Here is a 7,139-nt window from a genome sequence, read left to right as displayed (position 1 = left end):
GGCGGTGCCAGACTTAGGTATCACCCCTCCGCCCTCTCCGCCGTGGGCTGGCCAAGAGTTCCCCCCCCCCCCCCCCCCCCCCCCCCCCCCCCCCCCCCGCCAAAAAAAAAAAGTCAATTTAAAATGTCCTCTTATCCTCAAATCTGTGTTTATAAAACAGAGCAGCTTGAGAGTGACTTTTTCTATGCTGGTCATGGTTTAGGAGAAGCTAAAGAATAAATACTTCTTGGGAATATTAAGTCTTTATAATCTAGCTTTTTTGGGCAGGTAGAAAATATACTAAAGCTACAGCCTGAATCAAATGTTTATGTATGATCATTTGTAATAATAATATGCCACACACAGATACCAGTAACTGTGTTATTAATGGTTAAAACTCAAACAATCCATAGGAAAATCTAGGAAAAAACAGTTCAGCAGATTTCTATAATTGCCAGTTTTGGGGAAAGGGGTTGCAGTATAATGCAGGCAATATAACAAGCTCGTGGGATCTGTGGCCTGTATGATGACAGTACTAAGTTGAAGCGCTCACCAATTATGAAAGAACATGATTTTGGTATATTTTTGCCCAGTGACGCTTGCAGTAAGAAGTCAAAGGTTTTTTCTTTTGAGAAGTGGCCACTTAAAAAAATGGCTGTAAGAAATGATTGTTTCAAATTTGGAAGATATTTCCTCCATAGGAAAAAGTTCCTGGTATCTTTGTGTATTTAGGCAAATAGGAAGAAATGTAACAACTGTAGAGGTTGAAGACCTTCAGTTTCCTGGAGGGATGGCAGGTTTGAAATCTTTTTATATGCATATGGGAAAATTGGTGTTAGCGGAAAGTCATTTCACTACTCTAACCACTGCAAATTTATGTAAGTAACTTTTGACAAGTGAATTAATGTTTTCTTCCCCGCTCCGACACCCCCCAACCTGGACTGATGTTTTCTTATGTCTGTTTTAAGATTTTGATACTTACTGTATCTAATTGCCTGTTACATAGGTGCACTTGGCTTGCTTGAGTCTACCAAGCAGGGAAAGAGAGCCATACCATGTGAATCCAAAATAGAAACCCCGACCAGTGAAAGAACTCATGCATTAATACCACACTTTCTTTTTTTTTTTTTGAGATGGAATCTTGTTCTGTCCCCCAGGCTGGAGTACAGTGGCGCGATCTCAGCTGACTGCAGTTCTCCTGCCTCAGCCTCCCAAGTAGCTGGGATTACAGGCCCCGCCACCATGCCCGGCTAATTTTTTGTGTTTTTAGTAGAGATGGGGTTTCACCATGGTGGCCAGACTAGTCTTGAGCTTCTCACCTCAGGTGATCCACCCGCCTCAGCCTCCCAGAGTACTGGGATTACAGGCGTGAACCACCGCACCCCACAGTACCACACTTTCTAAAGTAGATTGAGTCTGCGTTGAGTTTGAAATTTTATCAAGTGAACAGAAAGACTCGGGGAAAAAATCTAAAAACAAACCATTTCTAGACACTTGTCATTCCTTGCTTTCCTTTATTTCATTGGGAAAATCCATATTCAGTACAATCTTTTTGTTTAATTTTTCTTTTTTCTTTTTCTTTGGTTTTGAGACAGTCTTACTCTGTCACCCAGGCTGGAGTGCAATGGCACAATCTCGGTTCACTGCAACCTCTGCCTCCCAGGTTTAGGTGATTCCTGCCTCAACCTCCCCAGTAGCTGGGGCTGTAGGCACCTGCCACCACACCCGGCTAATTTTTCTATTTTTAGTAGAGACGGGGTTTCACCATGTTGCCCAGGTTGGTCTCAAACTCCAGACCTCAAGTGATCCGCCTGCCTTGGCCTCCCAGAGTGCTGGGATTACAGGCGGGAGCCACCACGCCAGGCCCGATTTAGTTTTTCCATGCAGAATTGTCAGAGACTAAGATCACCAAAGGCTGCACTGGCTCCTCCTGTTAGGGGTGCTTATGGTTTCATGATAGTTTGTTGATAGATCTAGTCATGTATCACATTCAGTCCTGAATAACTTGACCCATGTTTCTGGCATTTTAAACGCTGTTGCTATTAAATGTGATATGATAACAATGTTTCTATGTGAGGTTGGCTGTGTTTGGCATATAATTGAGTAACATCTCTACAAGCGTTGTTGTTTGTTATCTGCTCCTTCTGTCCTTTAGACTACAAGTTCTTCTTGATTTGTAAAATGTCGTGAGGCTGAAATTTCTGGGGTTAATAATAGGCCCCAAATGAAAAGGCATTTCGCAACAAGCCATAATGCCTAAGAGGCAGGCCTGCTTTGTCTGTCCTGAACAGAGCGGTGTGGCTTTGTTAAGGAATGGGTAGGTGACAACCTTTCAAGGTGATTCTGGTGGCTGTGCCAGAAAAGTCACATGCATAGGAGCTCGGAGTCAGAACTACGCGGGCAACCTGGAGGAACCTTCATAGAGACTTGGGCCATATGTGGCTGGTTTTGCTTTTTGTGGGATGAAATAAAAACTGAATGCTGCGTATAGGTTAGCCCAGTGATAATGAAAAATCCTTCAGTTGTCTAGCAACTCAAGCTCTTAAGTAAGGCAATAAAACAGTCCCCACCACAGCCAAAATTAATGCCATAAATTCTATCAGGACCTCACTCGGTGCCTATTGACTCTGTATTTTTTAGTAGAGATGGGGTTTCACCATGTTGGCCAGGCTGCTCTCGAACCCCTCATGATCTCAAGTGATTCACCCACCTCAGCCTCCCAAAGTATTGGGATTACAGGCATGAGCCACACCATGCCCAGCCCCCTATTCACTCTTAGTTTAGGCATCTTTCAGTAACATTTCTGGTTTCTCAGGGCATAATAAATCACAACTCTTTCTTTTCTCCTTTCTGTTGGCGAATGACCATCCAAGCAAGCATGCACACATGGACTCATTCATTCAATCAGTACTTACTAATGGCTTACTCTGGGATAGGGTCTCATCTCTCAGTTCTTGAATGTCACCTCTATAATGTGACCTTCCCAGGTCCCCTGAACAAGGTCCTCTACTTTAGCTGTCAAAATACACATTGTCCTTGTTTTATGCCTGCCTTTTTTGCTAAAAATATTAAGTTCTCTTACGTCATGGATCGCGAGTGTCTTATTTGCTACTGTATCTCCAGTGCTTAGCATGTACCAGGCAACCAGAAGTATGTACCAGATATAAAAATAAATGAATGAGGCCGGGCGCAGTGGCTCATACCTATAATCCCAGCACTTTGGGAGGCCGAGGCGGGTGGATCACAAGGTCAAGAGATCGAGACCATCCTGGTCAACAAGGTGAAACCCCGTCTCTACTAAAAATACAAAAATTAGCTGGGCATGATGGTGCGTGCCTGTAGTCCCAGCTACTTGGGAGGCTGAGGCAGGAGAATTGCTCGAACCCAGGAGGCGGAGGTTGGGGTGAGCCGAGATCGTGCCATTGCACTCCAGTCTGGGCAACAACAGCGAAACTCCATCTCAAAAAAAAAAAAAAAAAAAAAGAATGAAAGCAAACAAGTGAGAACGACAGGGATGACTAGAGGCAGGCATTTAACAGTGAAAAATAGTGGCAGATAACAAAGGGGTAAAAACTGCTGCCATCCAATCCAGAAGCTATTGCCCCATCTCAGCTAAGCTCAACCATGTAAGTTTCTTTACTTTTTTTTTTTTTGAGATGGAGTCTTGCTCTGTAACCCAGGCTGAAGTGCAGTGGCACCGTCTTGGCTCACTGCAACCTCTGCCTTGGGGTTCAAGGGATTCTCCTGCCTCAGTTTCCTGAGTAGCTGGGATTACAGGCACCCGCCACCACGGCTGGCTAATTTTTGTATTTTTAGTAGAGACGGAGTTTCACCATGCTGGCCAGGCTGGTCTCGAACTCCTGACCTCATGATCCACCCGCCTCAGCCTCCCAAAGTCCTGGGATTACAGGCGTAAGCCACCTCACCCGGCCTATTTATTTATTTATTTATTTAGAAACACAGTTTCACTCTTGTTGCCCAGGCTGGAGTGCAATGGCACGATCTTGGCTCACTGCCACCTCCACATCCCAGGTTCCTGTGATTCTCCTGCCTCAGCCTCCTGGATAGTTGGGATTATAGGCACACGCCACCATGCCTGGCTAATTTTTGTGTTTTTAGTAGAGATGAGCTTTCTCCATGTTGGTCAGGCTGGTCTCGAACTCCTGACATCAGGTGATCCACTCACCTTGGCATACCAAAGTGCTGCGATTACAGGCGTGAGCCACTGCCTGGCTGAAAAAATATTATTTAAAAATATTCATTGAAGTGTATAACATAAATGCAGTAAACTGAACAACTCTTAAAATTTACAGCTTGATGAATTTTAAGTGTATATGTACCTGTGGAACTGCCACCCAGATTAAGGCACAGAATATGTTCAGCATCTCAGCATCCCCTTGCCTCTCCTCCCATCATCCCCTCAACCCAAGGTAACCACCATTTTGACTTGTATCACCATGGATTACCTTTGGCTATTCTTACTTCATTAAGATGGAATCAGACAGTATGTACTCTTTTGTATCTGGCCTCTCACTCAACATTTATCGGTGATGCTCATCCACGTAGTTTCATGTAGTTATACTTTATCCTTTGGGTGCTGTGTAGTATTCCTTTGTAAGAAGAGACTACAATGCAGAGAATTTTCAGGAATTAAAAACATGACTAGATGAGCTGAAAATCATTCCCTGGCTGTGCCAGCTCTTAAAAGTTAAGTGATATCTGAAGGTTGGATGGAAGTATGATGACCTGAAAGGCTGGAAGGAAAGAAGTCTGTTGCTGGGAGTGTATTTGCTAAGTGCTCTATGTGGGCTGTTTATTTAACTGCAATAATTACTCTAGAAGGTGACTGCTGCTGTTTTGTACATGAGGAAACTAAGTGTGAGAAAAGTTTTATGACTTTACAATGAGGCTGAACAAAACTTGAAAACTGTTCGTTACACCAGAGGGCAGTCCCGTCCTGGCAAAGACAGTACCAGGACACTGTTGGGGCTCTGCCACCTCCGATTCCTGAGACTCAGCTTTTATATACTGCAGACTTTTTTTTTTTTTTTTTTTTGGAGACAGAGTTTCGCTCTTGTTGCCCAGGCTGGAGTGCAATGGCGCGATCTTAGCTCACCACAACTTCTGCCTCCCAGGTTCAAGTGATTCACCTGCCTCAGCCTCCCGAGTAGCTGGGATTACAGGCATGCACCACACGCCTGGCTAATTTTTTGTATTTTTAGTAGACACAGGGTTTCTCCATGTTGGTCAGGCTAGTCTCGAACTCCCGACCTCAAGTGATCTGCCCGCCTCGGCCTCCCAAGGTGCTGGCACTACAAACATGAGCCATCGCACCCGGCCAAGTGCAGACTTTTCTATCTTCTGTTGGAGAACTGGCCAACCAGCTGACTTTTTTCTTAGATCATTTTGTCTCTTTTTCCCTTCAAATTTGTTTTGTTTTAAAAATAAGACTTGCTCTGGAATTTTAAATTTTTGCTTATGAATGATTTTATTTTCAGATACACAGTATTAATATATTCTAAAACTTTTATTTAGCAATTTTTGAATTTGTTTTTATGAAATTCAGGTTTTAGTGTGTATTCATCATAAGAAAGTTAGGTGAATTTCAAGTCAGAATTGCTGAAAAGTTTCCTGGGAGTCAATAATCATGTTTTAAAGAGGAGTTTAAGGAAGTGCTTAAGGCCAGATATTGTGGCTCGTATTTGTAATCCCAGCACTTTGTGGGGCTGAGGGCTGGAGGATCACAAGGTCAGGAGTTCAAGACCAGCCTGGCCAACATGATGAAACCCCGTCTCTACTAAAAATACAAAAATTAGCCAGGCATGGTGGGGCATGCCGTTAATCCCAACTACTTGGGAGGCTGACGCAGGAGAATCACTTGAACCCGGGAGGCAGAGGTTGCAATGGTCCAAGATGGCGCCACTGCACTCCAGCCTAGGCAACAGAGCAGATTCTGTTGACACATGGGTGTCAAAGTCTCTGACAAACCGAATATCAAATGAACAGAGTTCAGGGTAGGGGTGAGGGCCTCAAATTTCTAAATTTCCTTTTCATTACTATTAATATTTTCTTGGATTTTCTATCTTGCGAAGAGATGCATTCAGCAAATAACATACAACAGAAATGTAGTTGTTCAGAATGTCCTTCACTTAGACTAACAAAAGGGGAAATATGTACCCTTTAGATATTTTTCCTTTCTCTTTTTTTTTTTTTTTTTGAGATGGTGTCTCACTCTGTCTCTCAGGCTGGAGTGCAGTGGCGTGATCTCAGCTCACTGCAACTTCTGCCTCCCGGATTCAAGCGATTCTCCTGCCTCAGCCTCCCAGGTAGCAGGGATTACAGGTGCCTGCCACCATGCCTGGCTAATTTTTGTACTTTTAGTAGATACGGGATAGATTTCACTATGTTGGCCAGACTGGCCTGGAACTCCTGACCTCAGGTGATCTGCCTGCCTTGGCCTCCCACAGTGCTGGGATTAAGGCGTGAGCCACTGAGATCAGCCTTAGATTTTTTTCTAATTGCAAATTAAAGAGGTATGTTTTTAACTTTGTATTAATATTATATAACATGTGTGGTCAAGTTATCATTTCAATGATGCCAGATAGGCTGGTTAGCTCACCTTTGCCCAGTGGAATACATGGAAACACCTGATAGTGTCTCAGTCAAACTTTTTTTTTTTTTTTTTTGAGATGGAGTCTGGCTCTGTCGCCCTGCCTGGAGTGTAGTGGCGCGATCTCAGCTCACTGTAATCTCTGCCTCCTGGGTTCAAGCAATTCTCTGTCTCAGCTCTAAGTAGCTGGGATTACACAGGCGCCTGCCACCACGCCTGGCTAATTTTTGTATTTTTAGTAAGACGGGGTTTCTCACCATGTTGGCCAGGCTGGTCTTGAACTCCTGACCTCATGATCCACTCATATCAGCCTCCCAAAGTGCTGGGATTACAGGCGTGAGCTATTGCGCCCAGCCTCATTCAAACATTTAAAGTTCCATCTAGAAAAAACAAAAGATGCCCGTATTGTCTGCTAAAAAAGGTTTTATTGGCCGGGTGCAGTGGCTCAAGCCTGTAATCCCAGCACTGTGGGAGGCCGAGGCGGGTGGATCACGAGGTCAAGAGATCGAGACCATCCTGGTCAACATGGTGAAACCCCGTCTCTACTAAA

General features: G+C 44.1%; 1 protein-coding gene across 11 annotated transcripts in view; it reads left to right on the top strand.

Moving 5' to 3' along the window:
• The window catches only part of RBM47 (RNA binding motif protein 47), a 204,471-nt gene that overhangs the window by 111,659 nt on the left and 85,673 nt on the right, over positions 1-7,139 (top strand). The gene's annotated exons all lie outside the window — the stretch shown is intronic.

The sequence above is a fragment of the Sapajus apella genome, unplaced genomic scaffold, assembly GCF_009761245.1.
Source record: "Sapajus apella isolate SASKATOON/1434 unplaced genomic scaffold, GSC_monkey_1.0 scaffold5, whole genome shotgun sequence".
NCBI classification, from domain to species: Eukaryota; Metazoa; Chordata; class Mammalia; order Primates; family Cebidae; genus Sapajus; species Sapajus apella.
The sequence above is the reverse complement of the archived record's forward strand: the minus strand, read 5'-3'. Positions and strand labels throughout refer to the sequence as shown.